Source organism: Cryptomeria japonica, chromosome 7 (assembly GCF_030272615.1).
Source record: "Cryptomeria japonica chromosome 7, Sugi_1.0, whole genome shotgun sequence".
Lineage (NCBI taxonomy): Eukaryota > Viridiplantae > Streptophyta > Pinopsida > Cupressales > Cupressaceae > Cryptomeria > Cryptomeria japonica.
In genome coordinates this window covers 84,196,287-84,211,664 of record NC_081411.1, presented here as the reverse complement: position 1 = coordinate 84,211,664, position 15,378 = coordinate 84,196,287, and the positions used below count along the sequence as shown (strand labels likewise).

Sequence of the window (15,378 nt, the reverse complement as noted above, 5' to 3'; positions counted from 1 at the left end):
TTAAGTCATGAAACCAAATTCTTCCCAAGAAATAATGCACCACTAGTAGTGCTCTTTCAGTCATCCACATCTCCTACCCAATTAGAATCTATATATGCACATAATGTGAAGTCATCATCCTTAGGATACCATAACCCAAAGTCTCTTGTACTTGCCAAAGATCTGAATATCCTCTTGACAACAATATCATGAGTTTATCTAGGATATACCTGAAATGTAGAATTAATGCAAACAAAATTCATTATATCATGTATTGTCTGAGTTAGGTACAAAAAACCACAAATCAATGATTTGTATATACTCGGATTCACTTTAGGGGATTCATCATCCTTTGATAATTTGCAACTAGTTATCATAGGAGTACCAACATGTTTAGAATTCTCAAGTCCAAATTTCTTAAGTAACTCCTTCACATACTTAGTTTGACAAATGAAAATACCTTTATCAGTCTGAGTAATCTGCAAACCTAAGAAAACTTTTATCTCATTAATCATAGACATTTCAAATTCATTCTTCATATCATTAGAAAATTTCATGCATAGACCTTCTTCTCCTCCAAAAATGATATCATCCACAAAGACTTCAATAATCAGTATATCATCATGTTCAGTTTTGTAATATTAGTTACTATTAGCATTACCTTTGCTAAAACCAAGTTTTGAAATATACTTATCCAATCTAGCATACCATTCTCTAGGGGCCTGTTTTAGTCCATATAAAGCTTTCTTCAATCTGCAAACCATGTCATTTCTTTTGATAAATAAAATCCATCTGGTTATTCAATGTAAAATTCCTCTTCAAGATATCCATTCAAAAATGCACATTTAACATCCATCTGATATACTTTGTAGTTCTTGTGTGAAGCATAAGCAAGAAAAAGTCTTACTGCTTCAATTCTAGCAACCAGGGTATAAGTCTCTCCATAATCAATTCCTTCTTCCTATGAATAGCCTTTGTAAACCAATATAGCCTTATTATTTACAACTTGACCTTACTCATTGAATTTATTCCTGAAAAACCATTTACTTCCAATAATGTTCTTGTCTTTAGGTCTAGGTACTAGTTCCCATGTCTTATTCTTTTCAATCCGATCTAATTCCCCTTCCATTGCTTTTATCCAATTTTCATCCTTACTTGCTTCAATAAATGATTCCAGTTCAATTTGAGAAATTAAACTTACCTCTTCAGTAGCCAACCTTCTCCTAGTCGCCACACCTTTCCTTTTATCTCCAATGATTTGATTTCCAGAGTGATTTAGTTTTGCATACCAGATGTAAACTCACCATCATGATTTGATCTCAAGCATTTTATCTTCAATCCTATCTCAGTCTCAACCATAGATTTAAAGATTTTGAATTTCTCAAGAGCTTTAGATTTTCCTTTCAAAAATGCTACCCACATGATTCTAGAATAGTCATCAATAAGTAGCATAAAATATCTATCACCTAGAAAACTTTTAGCCCTTGCCAGTCCACACAAATTAGTATGAATAAGATCAAGAACTTCATTATATTTATCATGTATACTTCTGGAAGAAGTTGTAACTTGCTTACACATTTGACATTCTCTACATATCAGATTCTATGGTTTAACAATTTTGGGCAAATCCCTAACAGCCGATATTGAACTGATCTTCACTATGCAATAAAAATTTACATGACACATCCTCTCATGCCATAAAAAACTTTCGTCAATCTGAGAAATCAAGCAACCTTCTTACTAGAGTTCAAATGAAAGATATTAACTTTGGTCTGAGTTACGGAAGCAATCTCCAATCCAAATTTATTGACGATATTACATTTTCCATCTTTGAATTGCAAATGAAATCCTTTATCCACCATATGACCTACACTTAAAATTTTATGCTTTAAGCCTTCAACATAATAAAAATTATCACTATTAGTCTTAGCATCCAATGATATTGTTCCTTTGCCTTTGATCCTGCATGCCTTGTTGTCTCCAAATTTGACCAATCCACCATCAAATTGTTGCAATGTAAAAAACTTTCTATTGTCACCAGTCATGTGATGCGAGAAACCATTATCCATAACCCATTCATCCTTCTCTTCAATTTTTGTAGCTTAAGCCTTTTCTTCAGTATGAGTTGTTTCAATGACAGATTTTGGAGAATCATCCTTAATAGCAATAAAGACCCAATCTTTTCTGGATGAGGCTCCATTAAAAGATCCACTCACAGGTTCATCATCATCATCATCATCATTAGTAATACCAAAATAATCACCAACCTAATAACATGATTTATCCTTATTTCTTCTGAATCTAGGTGTGCTCTGATATTTAGGATTAGGCTTATAATTCTTCATAAATCTTTCATGATTCCTAGCAGCTCTTTCAGGGCATCTAGATGCAAAATGACCAATCTTATTACATGAAAAATATTTAAAAGGGACTTTTCCTTAATACTTCTTTCCAATCTATCTTCTTCTTACCAAAGGCAGATGCTTTAAATGTAGTCTTAGTTTTAGTAGCACTCTGATCTCCAAGTTCTTCAAGTTCAAAAGCAGTCAATTTCCCAAGTAATGTATCTTTGGTCACAGGGGTACTTGACATTGTCGAGAGTTCATTGACAATAGTAGCCTTTATCTTGTAAGTTGGAGGTAGAACTCTCAAAAATTTTGACACTATCTTATCCTCACTGACTAATCCACCATAGCATTTGATACCCATGACAATCTCATTGACTCTATCCATGAAAGAAATTATCTTCTCATCTTCTTCCTTCTTCAAAGTTTCATACCTTACCCGAAAACCTTCAAGTTTAGAAATCTTCACTGCTTGGTCACCTTCATAAAGAGTTTCAAGGTTCAACCAGATCTTCTTAAAATTCTCCAATTCTATGACGTTCAATAGCTTTTCATTAGATAGGGCGCTTAACAATTCTTATTTTTCTCTCACATCATTTTGGGCTCTCTTCTTTTCATTAGCAAGTGTTGGTGTTCTAGAATTAGGATCATGACGTATATACCCTTTCTCCACTATCTCGAAAACTTCAATTCCAAGACATCTAAGAGGAATCTTCATTCACTCCTTCCATATTTTATAATTTGTAGAATCAAATCTGGGACTCTCCTTCTATTAGGGATTGAATGTAGAACTAGATGCTAATGCCATCGAATCTCCTCAAGTGATTAAGCTTCTGTAGAGAGGACCTTGCTTTGATACCAGTAGTAAATTGAGAGGGGGGGGTGAATCTATTTACTAACAGTTACAAAATTCAATTCAATTTTAAAACTTATACTAGAGCACAACACAATGAAAGATACATGACATGAATGCACAACACACATAAAACCAATATTTTGACATGGAAAACCCGGAAAGGGAAAAACCACAGCGGGAAACCCTACCCACAATCTGATGAATACTCTACAGTAGTATTATGAATAATTAGAATGGCGTCTGCACTTGCAAATAGGCCAACTACCTAGAGTACATTGCTCATCACAAAGGGAAGTCTCACTGACTTACATATACATCGAACTACAATCTAGAAAGAAGTGAACTATGAAAGTAGCATCTACTAATGCCTGAAATAGTTCCGGTTAAGAACTGATGTCTTCTTTGCAATACAAAACCCTACAAACCTTCACTAGAATGATATGACTCTATTCGCACATAATCTTTCTATGATAGTGCAGGCATAACCACCCATAACCATGCATACCTAAATTACATGAATAAGTTACCTATAAATACAGATCATCAACCTTATTGACAAGGTCAGATAAACCCTAAACCCATTAACCCATAATTATAAAAATTACATCACACGATACCACTATACCAATATTATGATTTTCATTACATAACACAAACCTAAATCAAATATCCAAAAAATTATATCCATCAGAAATTCTGTTAAGACCAAAATACAACATGCTTCACCAACCAGTAGAAACCCTTAGTGAAATAATAGAAAGTTTAACTAGATTCAAATAGGACCATCATAATAACACATCATCTAATGCAAAGTCACCAAAAGATCAAGATACGATCAAGAAGCACCAACAACTTGATAGAAATGGATTCCATAAGCCGGACCCAAAATCCACTGACCAAGTCACCAAATAGTGCATACAGGTAAAGCTAACCGAGAACACTAGGCAAGCCGGTAAAGCCAAAAGCTAGTTGGGTACTGGTACATACCAAAAGCGATAACCAAATCATGAACCACCAGAATATAGAAAGCTTATTACAATCAGAATAAGCATCAAAAATTGATTCCAAAGATCTGATCATACTCGATCAGAATCACAGCCAAAACCAAGATGATCACCAAGAATAACCGAGATAGATCCAACTAGGATAGTCTCCAACTAGGATACAATGTTGACATCAATGACAACACTTAACCAAATCCAGAATATTGCCAACATCCATATTTTTTTTTTCTTTTTCTAATACAAATTTTTCTTTTCATAACTTGCATCAAATTTTTTACATTTAAATTCTACACTTATGATCATTTTTAAAATATTTAAAATATAAAATTTTCTACATGTTGTAACTATGAAATGATAGATTTTTTTAATATATTTGTTTTTATTTTATATTAATTTTTCTATATACAACTTATAATTTTGATGAGAATATATTTTATTTTATATGGTGTTTATTTTGAAAATCTTATCTTTAGAATTAATATTAATATTTTGACATGTGAATTATTGTTAAATCTAAGCTAAAAGGTAAAACGTTAACACACTCACACCATTACACTTCACCCCTTTCTACCATTGTAGAATGCCTCTTGACATTAATAATTCAAATTTTATGATTGTTTAATATTTTTAAATATTTTAGTTATCTTCTATATTCCATACTAATAAATGTATGATATATTGAATACACTACAAAAATTAAGTTCACATTTCAAATAGAGATAAGATTATGGTTAAATTAGGGTTATGCTTAAAGTTGGTGCTAGGTTAGGCTTTCGTTAAATATGTTAAGGTTCAATTAAAAATATAATTAGATTTAAGATTAAGTTAGGGTTAGTGTCATATTGATAAACATTAGGATTCTTATATTATTGTGTTTAATTATTATATTATACATTTATTATGATGATATACTAATAAATACATGATATATTAAATACAATCCAAAAATTAAGTTTGGATTATGATTAAGTTAGAGTTCTGTTTAAAGTTTGTGTTAAGTTAGACTTAGGTTAAATATGTTTTTAATTTATTTTTTCTTGTGGTTTTTTCCCCTTGTGCTTTTTAATTTGTTTTTTCTTTATTTTTTCTTTTGATTGTTATTTTGTAGGTTGTTTGTCCTCTAGCTTGTAGGTGGTCTCTTTGGCTATTTGGTTTTTTTCTCCTTTATTTTTCTAGTTTTTTTTATTATTGTTCTACTTCCTCAAATTTACCTTAATTGAGAATTCGTTAACCACCAAGAATCATATTTGTTTGGAGGATACTCAGATATTGTGTAGGGAGGACAAATTTTTTAAAAGGAAATTAAAAGTGGCTATTGAAATTTTTAATCATCCATCCAATCTTAATCGCGATGATGGGTTGAACCTCATTATCTTTTGGCACCTGTTTCTTTCATTCCTCAAACATCATCACTGCACCCCTCATTGACTTCTCCCACCTTTTCTTTGGTCTTTTTCCTCTGCTCATTCCCCACCCCCCCCTTCTTCTTTTGTTTTTCTCCCCCTCTCTTGTTGTGTCTCTCCCTTTGTTTGGGGTTTTATCTCTTCTCTTCATCTTAGGTTTTTCTCTCTTTTGAGGAGCTTTTTTATCGATGTTTTTGTTTTTCTTTCAGTGTGCAGGTTTGATCTTTGTTTTTACTGTTTTTTATATTTATTTTTATTTATATTTTCATTTGTGTATTTGTTCTCTTTTTGTTATTTTTTCATATTTTCATATATATATATATATATATATATATATATATATATATATATATATATATATATATATATATATATATATATATTCGTGTCTTTTTTATTAAGCTTTTACTTTATTTATAGCTAATAAAAAGCTAATAAAGTAAAAGCTAATATGGTTTTTTAATATTTTAATTTTGTTAGTGTCTTTATTTTTGTTGTTATTTTTTCTTGTGGTTTTTTCCCCTTGTCCTTTTTAATTTGTTTTTTCTTTATTTTTTCTTTTGATTGTTATTTTGTAGGTTGTTTGTCCTCTAGCTTGTAGGCGGTCTCTTTGGCTATTTGGTTTTTTTCTCCTTTATTTTTCTAGTTTTTTTATTATTGTTCTCCCTTGATCCCCGTCCCCTCTCCTACCCATCATCTCTTTTTAATCTCTCTCAGATCTGCAACTCACTAATTTTTTATTTCCTTGGAATTTCTCATCCCGATGATGAATCACGGATTGCAATTCGAAATGTTGATGATAAAAAATACATACATAATTGAATCCAGAAAAAATCAAGAGTAAACATAAATTTTAAATTTTATTAATGATTATTTTATTTTACCATATTGTCTACTTTATATTTATTTGAATTTTTATTATATTTGTGTGTAATTTGATAAAAAAAAATTACTATTGATTATAATTTAATTGTTTGATTTTATTTTTAAAGCTATAGTAAATATTGTATATTCATATGATAATTTAAAAGTTTTATTTTCTAGTTATTGTAGCTTTTGGATGTATTCATGTTATTATAGAATGTCTTCACCACATAAAAAAGATATTGTTTGTTATTTCTTTGGTTTAAAAAAAAAACTATTACTCATTTTATTTATTATGAAGATCAAAATAGTGTAATTCTATTTATTATATAGAGTCTTCATTCAAAAAATCAAATCAAAATATATGCAAGATGTCGAGTTTTCCATATTGATACTGATGAGAAATGAGATCCTAGCCTATAAATGTAAACTAAAATCCCAAATTTCTGTGGCATATCATTAGAACTAGAAATATGTTCATCTGCAGTCTTAATAGGAGAGATAAAAGCTAAGGTTCTATAATTATTTTTTTCTAATGGAATTGATATTGTAAATTGAATCTAGTATAATGATAACAAATTGATGAATTTCAACAATAACAATGAAATACATAACAAAAAATTAACAAAGTAGCTCAGATCTAGAAAGAGGATTCAAAGAGGAACCTATAGTTGATATTTGGGCTCAAAATTGTCTGACATAGTTGGAGGGTGTATAAAATTTTAGAATCAAGATCAAAAGGTCCCCTAGGTCTCCCTCTCCAAAATTCAGCCAAAAAGCATTGGACATGGTTGGAAGGAACCCTAGTGTAGGTGTGTTTTCCTATTCAAAAATTGGGATCATCTATCATTATCTTCTCTTCATAACTAGAGCACTCTCTTCGATCGGATCTAAACCTATACACACAAAATGAGAGAAAATTATTTATTTGTATAGGGGCTTGACTAAGTCAAACCTCATGTTGGTGTTCCTACCTCCACTATAGCAATGATTGATGAAAAGTGGGCTTATCCTAAAAAAGGATATAAATTGAAACTTTAATGGAAATACTTGAATTGCATATTTTTAGCAAAGAAATGAAACCCTTGGCTTGATGTTTCTTGAATAATGTTAATGCATGGCTTCATTATTAAGGAATTCATAAATCTTGATCATGATTGTTGAATTTTGAATGCCCGACTTCCTTGTTCATACAAATATGTACTCAATTAAGCTTGATTGAAAGCTCATAGGAATTGAATCGTATACTTCAAATTTAAATAAGAGAGGAAGTTCTATTTATATGTATACTTCAAATTTAAATAAGAGAGGAAGTTATATTTATATGCAACTTACATTTTTTCTGGTTTAATATCTGGGGAAGGCTAATATCGAGGGGGCAATTTCCCAATATTTGCAAAGTCAAACATTATAATTAAAAATTTGCAGCCAAATTATTTGGATGGGAGCGCTAGGCACACTATTCCACTAGAATAATGCTGTTGGGCATCATAGTCCACGAGGAGAAAGATGATGGGTGTAATTTGAGTCAAAACAAATATCATGAATAGGATATTGCATCAAGTTTTTAAAAATGAACCCAAAATCAAGAATAATCAAACACGAATTTATCTCCAAATCCATATTGCTAAGACATGGGTTTAAAGTAGAAAGCTATTTGCTTTTGAGTTTTCTAGAAAAACTTCTTTTCTTATATGAAATTGATAGAGGCTTATAATTTTTATAATCTGTTCTACAATAATTTAACAAAAGAATATAAAACAGTTTACGGAAAAGCACTTCACTCACGGATTACCACTTTTGACAACTCTAAATTTTCTGTGTAAGCACTTAGATATGTTGAATTCTGATAATTATTTACACATGACTCCTTTTGTTTCTTTATAGATCTTAGGTGATTATAGATGCGTCAAAATTTTGGGTAAACTTGATAAATATTAATGGAATTCACTATAAAAGGCTATACACGTGAACCACCTACTTTTATTTTTGCAACATTGGCTTTGGACCAAAGATCTTCATCGATCACAACAAAATAATGGTCGTTGCATAATTCTTTATTTGAAAAAAAACTTTTCTTTAATTAAGTGACAAGACAACTTATGCCTCAGCGTAACGGTCCCACATGGACATGTGGAATAATTTCATTTCATGTCAAACACACGATGTAAAGATGGTTTGCAGGAATATGACACATGGATAACTTTACACATGGAATTCTATCGCACACACATCAAAATCTTATTGTTTCATAATTTTAGGTCTTTCTAAGGAAAAATACCCAACAAAACTTAGGAAGAGTGAGTTTGTGTGATTTATATAAGAAGGGGGTAGCATAAACTGAACAATTTGGCACTTCATAATGGAATGCTCTGCTTAAAAGTTGATAACATGCACCAATTATTTGAGGAAGACAAAATTAACCAAACAACCAGTCTTCTAGTCAAAATCAGTAGAAGGACAAAATTAAAATCTTGGTCCCATAGACTATTTAGTCTCGTGGACAACATTAAAATCTTTCATTCATTCATCCTTCTGAAATGAAATTAGAGTTTGACATGTGGATGCCAACCTTGAGAATGGTGGGGCCACTCGTTTTGCTAGAAAAGCTAAACTCTAAGGCATGCTCTCACATAATGGGACATGCATCACCACCCTCTCATGTTGCAAATTGATGATATTTTATAGATGAGACCCTATGATGAAGAGTGAAAATGCGATATAATTGAGAGACAATACCATGCATCAACTAGATAGGGGCTCAACCACGTGGAGATATTGACATAGATAGGTGGCAAAACATTGCAAGATCACAAACATAGACATGTTATCAAAACCAAACCCATGATCACTTAACATTGAATAATGCAATAATAAATAAAAATCTAGATTTGTCGTAGGATAAAGACAATGACTAACATCATAAAGCGTACAAGATGATTTAAGAATTTTTAAAGAGCATGAGGGAAATTTCCAATAGCTAGTCTTTGAGGAATGGGGACAAATAACTCAATCGAAACAAAGGACTTAAATTATAACTTAAGTTATTAGCAACTTCAGCTAGCAAGTCAATGCCAAATTAAAATGCAAAAGCCATAGAATCATTAAACACCTAAGGTTTAGACTAGGGAAAACAAATAAAACCCTTCATGCTAGCAAGTAAAACCCTAGAAAATGTAGACATTATTCATATAATAAATTTTTTGAAGTGATGAGTTTGTTTGATTGCATAAATTTCAAAACTCTCAATTTTTGGATCTTGGGGATTATATTGATTTGTATGAATAAAAGAGGACTTTCTAGAGGCAACAATGATGGTGAGGTGAGGGTAATTTGATGATGCACATGAAACCTACAATGATATCTTTTGCTAATGAATAAGCTCCACTTTGTTGAATATGGTAGAGAGGGGAGTGATTATGTCCAATTATTTGAGTATAAGATCTTACTTGAAATATCTTCTCAGCAAGAAATCATGTTTGAAGTGAAGTGAAATGTCAATAATAGTTGTGCCTAAGTTCTCTCTTTTTAACCATCTTCATGCTCTCTAATTTGCTAATATCCATCATGTATATACTTAAAGTAGATATTCTAGAGGTGCAAAAGTATTCATCGAAAGATTTAGATGGTTGTTTTATATGAAGTGTGACCTACTCAGTAGTCTTTTCCATTGTGAGAGTGGGACTCATCTTTTACTTCACTAACCTAGTAAATGCACTCTCATGTAATAGAGTAAATGCAAGTCCAAAAGATTGCTTCCATTATTTTGAATCATGTAATACTATAGGCTTACTAATAATGATGTTTCTTAACCTATCCTTACTAAGATTGGTGAAAGACAATCCAATATACATTAAGAAATTTTTAACCAATCCTTGCTATCCTTATATAAAAATAAAAAGATCTAACATTTATGCATGGATCTTTATTTCTACTAGATGTATCTATTCTAAGTTCTTTAAAAAATATTTAGATTAAAAATCTATGAACCAATTTAAATTTCTAAATTTAAACAATAAGTATAGATAATCTAAAACACAAAATGAGACCCACTATTCTATTTAAAATATACAAAATATTATAAAATATTATTGTATATAATAAAAATTAAAAATAAAATTTTGAAATAAAATAATTTCAAAGTATAAATACCATAAATAGTATATTAAAGAAAAAACAAAGTTAAAATTAAATGTAAAAAAGAAAAAGGAAATCTAGAACTTTATACCGTGAAACCTCATCCCTACGCAAGTTTTTTTCTTGACTGGAGGATTGTTTAGTGTAATAGTTGTGTAGTCGTGAGGGGACAAGACTGAGTTGTGAAAGTGAAAGTTGCGACTTTTAAGGAGTGCTTTCGTATTGGTAAACCAGTTAATCTATTTTTCTCTTCTTTGAAGACACGGAAAGAATATCTTCTACGGCCTTCAACGCGCTTTACTGGGCAAAAACAGTGAAAAGGGGGCAAAAAATTATTCTCCACTACCGACTCGTCTCCTCTTTCCACGCGCCTTCGGCCTTCAACAGGCTTTAGTCGGCAAAAGCAAAAGCTGATAACTTAAAAAGATGTGTCTACGGTTTGGTGGGCTTAGTCAGTTACGTTGCCTTTTCCCGCGCGAATATTATCCACTCATTTCTCTGCTATGCATTCTTTCTTCTTTTTTAATATGCAATTCAAGTCCATCTGCTCTACACCATTCCCATCAGCTTCTTCTCTTTCAATCATTTCTGCGTTAAGCCAGCTTTGTCTGTTTTCTGTCTGCCTTAAATTTACAGCAAAGCCTCAACCTTAGCTGTGAAGCATTTTTCTTTGTTTTAGTTTATATCTCATGGCAACATCTTCTAGCAGTAGTGGCGCCTTTGATGCAGTAATGTTTCAATTGTATCTAGTGGCATGCTCTTCTAGCAGTATGCGTGCTTTCGATGCAATAATGTTTCAATTGTATCGAATGGCATACTCTTATCGTAGTAGTGGTGCTTTTGATGCAGTAATGTTTCAATATTATCTAATGGCATCCTCTTCCAACACTGCTGGTATTTTTTATGCAATAAATGCCATCTGCTCCTACTTTTGTTACATCCTCGTCTGGAACCAAACTCTTGCGCTATGATATATTCATAAATCATTGTGGACAAGATGTCAAACACACTCTCGCCAGCAAGATCTACGATTCCTTAGATGCCACGGGATTGAAAGTGTTTCTGGATAAAGATGAGTTGGATCTTGTGGATTACTTTCCCAAAGCCATAGAAGAAGCAATCAAAAGTTCTTCTCTTCATATCGCCATATTTTCTGAACATTATGCACAATCACCCTGGTGTTTGGCCGAATTGTTTTGTATGCTACAAACCCCCAGCAAATTTAAGCCCATTTTCTATCATGTTGATCCTTCTGATTTAAGATGGGCGATTGAAGGAAAAGGAATTTATAAAGGTGCCTTTTCTGATTATGTAGAGAAGAAAAGGTAGAACTGTAATGCTCTTCATTCGGCACCTTGTTAATTAATGTTCTCAATTATTAATTTTTTTAAAAGTGATTTACTTGGCTTTATATCGAAGTTGAGTTGAGATGAGTATTTTTGCGTTTTGCTTGTATTATGTTCCACCTGAGCAGATACCCTTCCGAACTGCAACGTTGGAAACAGGCACTCCAACAAGCGACATAATTAAGAAAGAGAATCAGGGGTAAGTACGAAATGATCTTCCTCCTGAATTTAGCTTATCAAATCTTCTATAATGTTTTTTTAAAAAATTTCTATAATATTCTTCATTTGAGTATCTTTTGCTTTGTTTGTTATATGTGTATCAGCATTAAGTTTGCTCCTTTTAATTAGTAGATAAAATGATTTTGATTTAATTCGATGCCCTTAATTGGATCCACAGTTGACGTTATTTATTAATTAAATGAATATAAAAATCAGTTATGCTTTGAAAATTAAAAAAGCTGATGTATTTTAATTTTTAATTAATTAATTATTCCCTTGGGCGGGAGTCTTCTGTTGTCATTGGATTTTTATGGTTTCAGATTTTGCATTAGGGGAAGAGCATCAATAGATAACATAGTTTCAATAACCGTCATCTTATTGTCATGTTGACCCCCCAATAGCAGTCATAGTGAAAACACTATTAATAAATTTGTTTTGTACCAATAACCGATCATTTTTGTGTACTTTTTGACCTCTATGCGCATAACTGATTCCACAACGTGCATCATTACTACCCAGAAGCCAGATCAATAGCTATAAATCAAAATCAAAATCCAATGTACCGTTTTAGGATCTGTGGGTGCGCGAAGTTAGCTATGACGGCTACTGGTGGTCTTCCCCTATTGTACAATTTTCTTTTTAGTTTTTTGTTTTTTTAAACTTTGTTGTTTCTGGATTTGATTGTGCGACCTTTTTAGCATTAATGTTTTCCATTATGGTTAAGATGTTTAGAGAATGCCAAGATATGATTAGCTCTAGATTGCATTTGAACGATTGGGCAGAGAGAGACATAAAGAAGTGGAACTTAAATATTTTAAGAATCTAAATCATATAAAAATTACTTTGCAATAAAAATTTATTAGAAATTTTTTAAAATATTTTATTAAAATATGTAGATTACCATATTTATGAATTTAATTACAATCCTCAGTCTAATACAAATATTAAATAATTTACACCAAAATAAATAATATGTACTATCTTGTAATTGTAATTAAGGCTAACTTAATGTGAATGTTAAGGGTTAGTTAAAATGAAAGTTTTTATTCTAAGATAAATTTTAAGACAGAGTTAGTATTAGCACTCAATTACATTAGAGTTGATGTTATTTAATTTTTAATTATTTATTGTAAGAAAAATATTAAAAATAATATTGTGTATAAATTGTTCTAAAAATATCTTTAACATTTTTTTATTTAAAATGAATAATAATTTTTTTTCAAAATATATAATTTTAGTTTTTTTAATACAATTATTTTATGTTGATCTTTACAATATTTGAACTATCTTACTATCGTACTATTTTTTTAAGTAATAATTAAACTTAATGATATTTTGTTGTAAAAAGTAAATATTAATAATAGTTTTAACTCTATTGTCACAAAATTTGTTTGATATATTTTTTGTTGCCACTTTTGAAAACTTTATATTTATATGTTGTATTTGATAATTCTATAAAATTAAAAAGAATTATTAAATATTTTAAAAATATTGAAAATTTAAAAGACTTAGCAATGATTTTTGAATAATAAAATAATTAGAAAATGTATAAATTATTTTATTACAATTTGTAAAATATGATGTTTTATGAATTGAATAATATAAATATTAAATAGTATATATTAAAATTAAATAATATGTGCCTTGTTTTATCTAAATTAAGGTTAGAGGGTTCACTAAAAGTTTGAGTTAGTATTACGATTCAAGTATAGGATTACCATTGTAGAATAAAACTTGATTTAGGATTATAATTAAATTAAGATTAAGGTTAGCATTAGAATCCAATTAAAATTAGAATTGGTATTCCTAAGATTTAATTAATATTAAGAATAAAATTAGTGTGTCATACTAGAAATTATTTTGATTCATGAGAGTCTTCACAATAACCTCACTGACACAGTCACGCTGAAGTAGAGTCTTGGCAGTTGGATTCAATTCTGTAGCATTGAGGTATTCAGAAGCTTGGGAAATATCCAACAAAGGGGAAAAATAAGGACGTAGCAGCTCGACATTGAAAACCGAATACAATCTTAAAAATGGTAGTAAATCTAGCTCAAAAGCATTTTCACCAACTATCTTGATAATGGTATATGGTCCATAACGGAGGGAAGAAAGATTCTTGCTTGGTCCTTGAAGACGCTCCTTCTACATTTGTAACCACAGCTTGCCACCAACCTGAAACTGATGAGTTCGGTGTTGATCATGTCTACCCTTATACTTTTTATTGCTCTGCTCCAAAACCTCATGAACTTGTTGTTGCAAGTGTCGGATTTTATCAATGAATTTATCTGCCCTATCTTCTTCCTTGCCAGCATTAAATGCACAATTAGATTGTAAGGTAGGGAGAGCTATATCCATAGGTGCCAATGGTTGATACCCAAGACAGACCTCAAAAGGACTATGCCTTGTAGAACTATGAAGGGCACGGTTATAGCTATGTTGCACACAAGTCAAGCTCTCATCCCATGTACTCGAAGTCTCCGATTACCAGGCATCCTTCAGTATTGAATTGAGATTGATAGATTCTAGCTTTTTCCAAAATTTTCTTCTTCCTTGTCTGGTATGCAGGGCATAGATATTAGAAAAGAGCCAAGATGTACTGTCTTTAATGTGGTGAAATCTAACAAACACCATGTTATTATCTAACCAAACAAGATTCCCCTAAACATATTGGAGGTTTCAAAAGAGATCTTTTATGCTACCAGAGGCACCATCCAAGCTACCTTCCAACAAGGTTCCTGAGAACCTCCAGTTTATGTAGACAATTAAGTCTGTGAATGTTCCATGAAATAATCTTAATATTAATTTGAGAGAGCATACCTCAGGGATGGTCAGATGGGTACCATCCGCAATATTCTTATTGTCTTCCAATTCCCTCATTTGATTCATTGATTTCCTTCCTAGTATTGATAGGATTGAGCCCACATCAAATTTGGCTCTTCCCCTCATTTTCACAGGAGTAGTTTGGGGAGTAGATTTAGAACCCTTTTTCCCTTCCTGCTTTCTCTAAGTGGCGTCATTATGCTGGATTTCATTATCTAGAGAGATCTGGGCAACAACTTTATGCATAGCAACATTTTTTCCTTCTTCATCCGCCCATTTAGTGCTTATGTTGAGAAGAGAGGTTGTCGGTTATGTCGAAAAGGTAGACTTGACATACTTAATTGACATCTGGGACTCAGAGGAAGAAACTCCTCTAAGAATATTGCATTATTGGGCATCTTC

General features: G+C 31.3%; 2 protein-coding genes across 3 annotated transcripts in view; both read left to right on the top strand.

Moving 5' to 3' along the window:
- Positions 1 to 15,378, top strand: part of LOC131041512 (probable 2' cyclic ADP-D-ribose synthase BdTIR) — an 81,003-nt gene that overhangs the window by 61,114 nt on the left and 4,511 nt on the right. The window lies entirely within an intron of this gene.
- LOC131041505 (protein neprosin-like) overlaps positions 11,032 to 15,378 on the top strand; it is a 60,341-nt gene continuing 55,994 nt past the window's right edge. The window contains exons 1-2 of the mRNA XM_059207707.1: positions 11,032 to 11,913; positions 12,063 to 12,133. The gene's annotated coding sequence lies outside the window, so the exon portion shown is untranslated. The remainder of the gene's footprint in view (positions 11,914 to 12,062; positions 12,134 to 15,378) is intronic.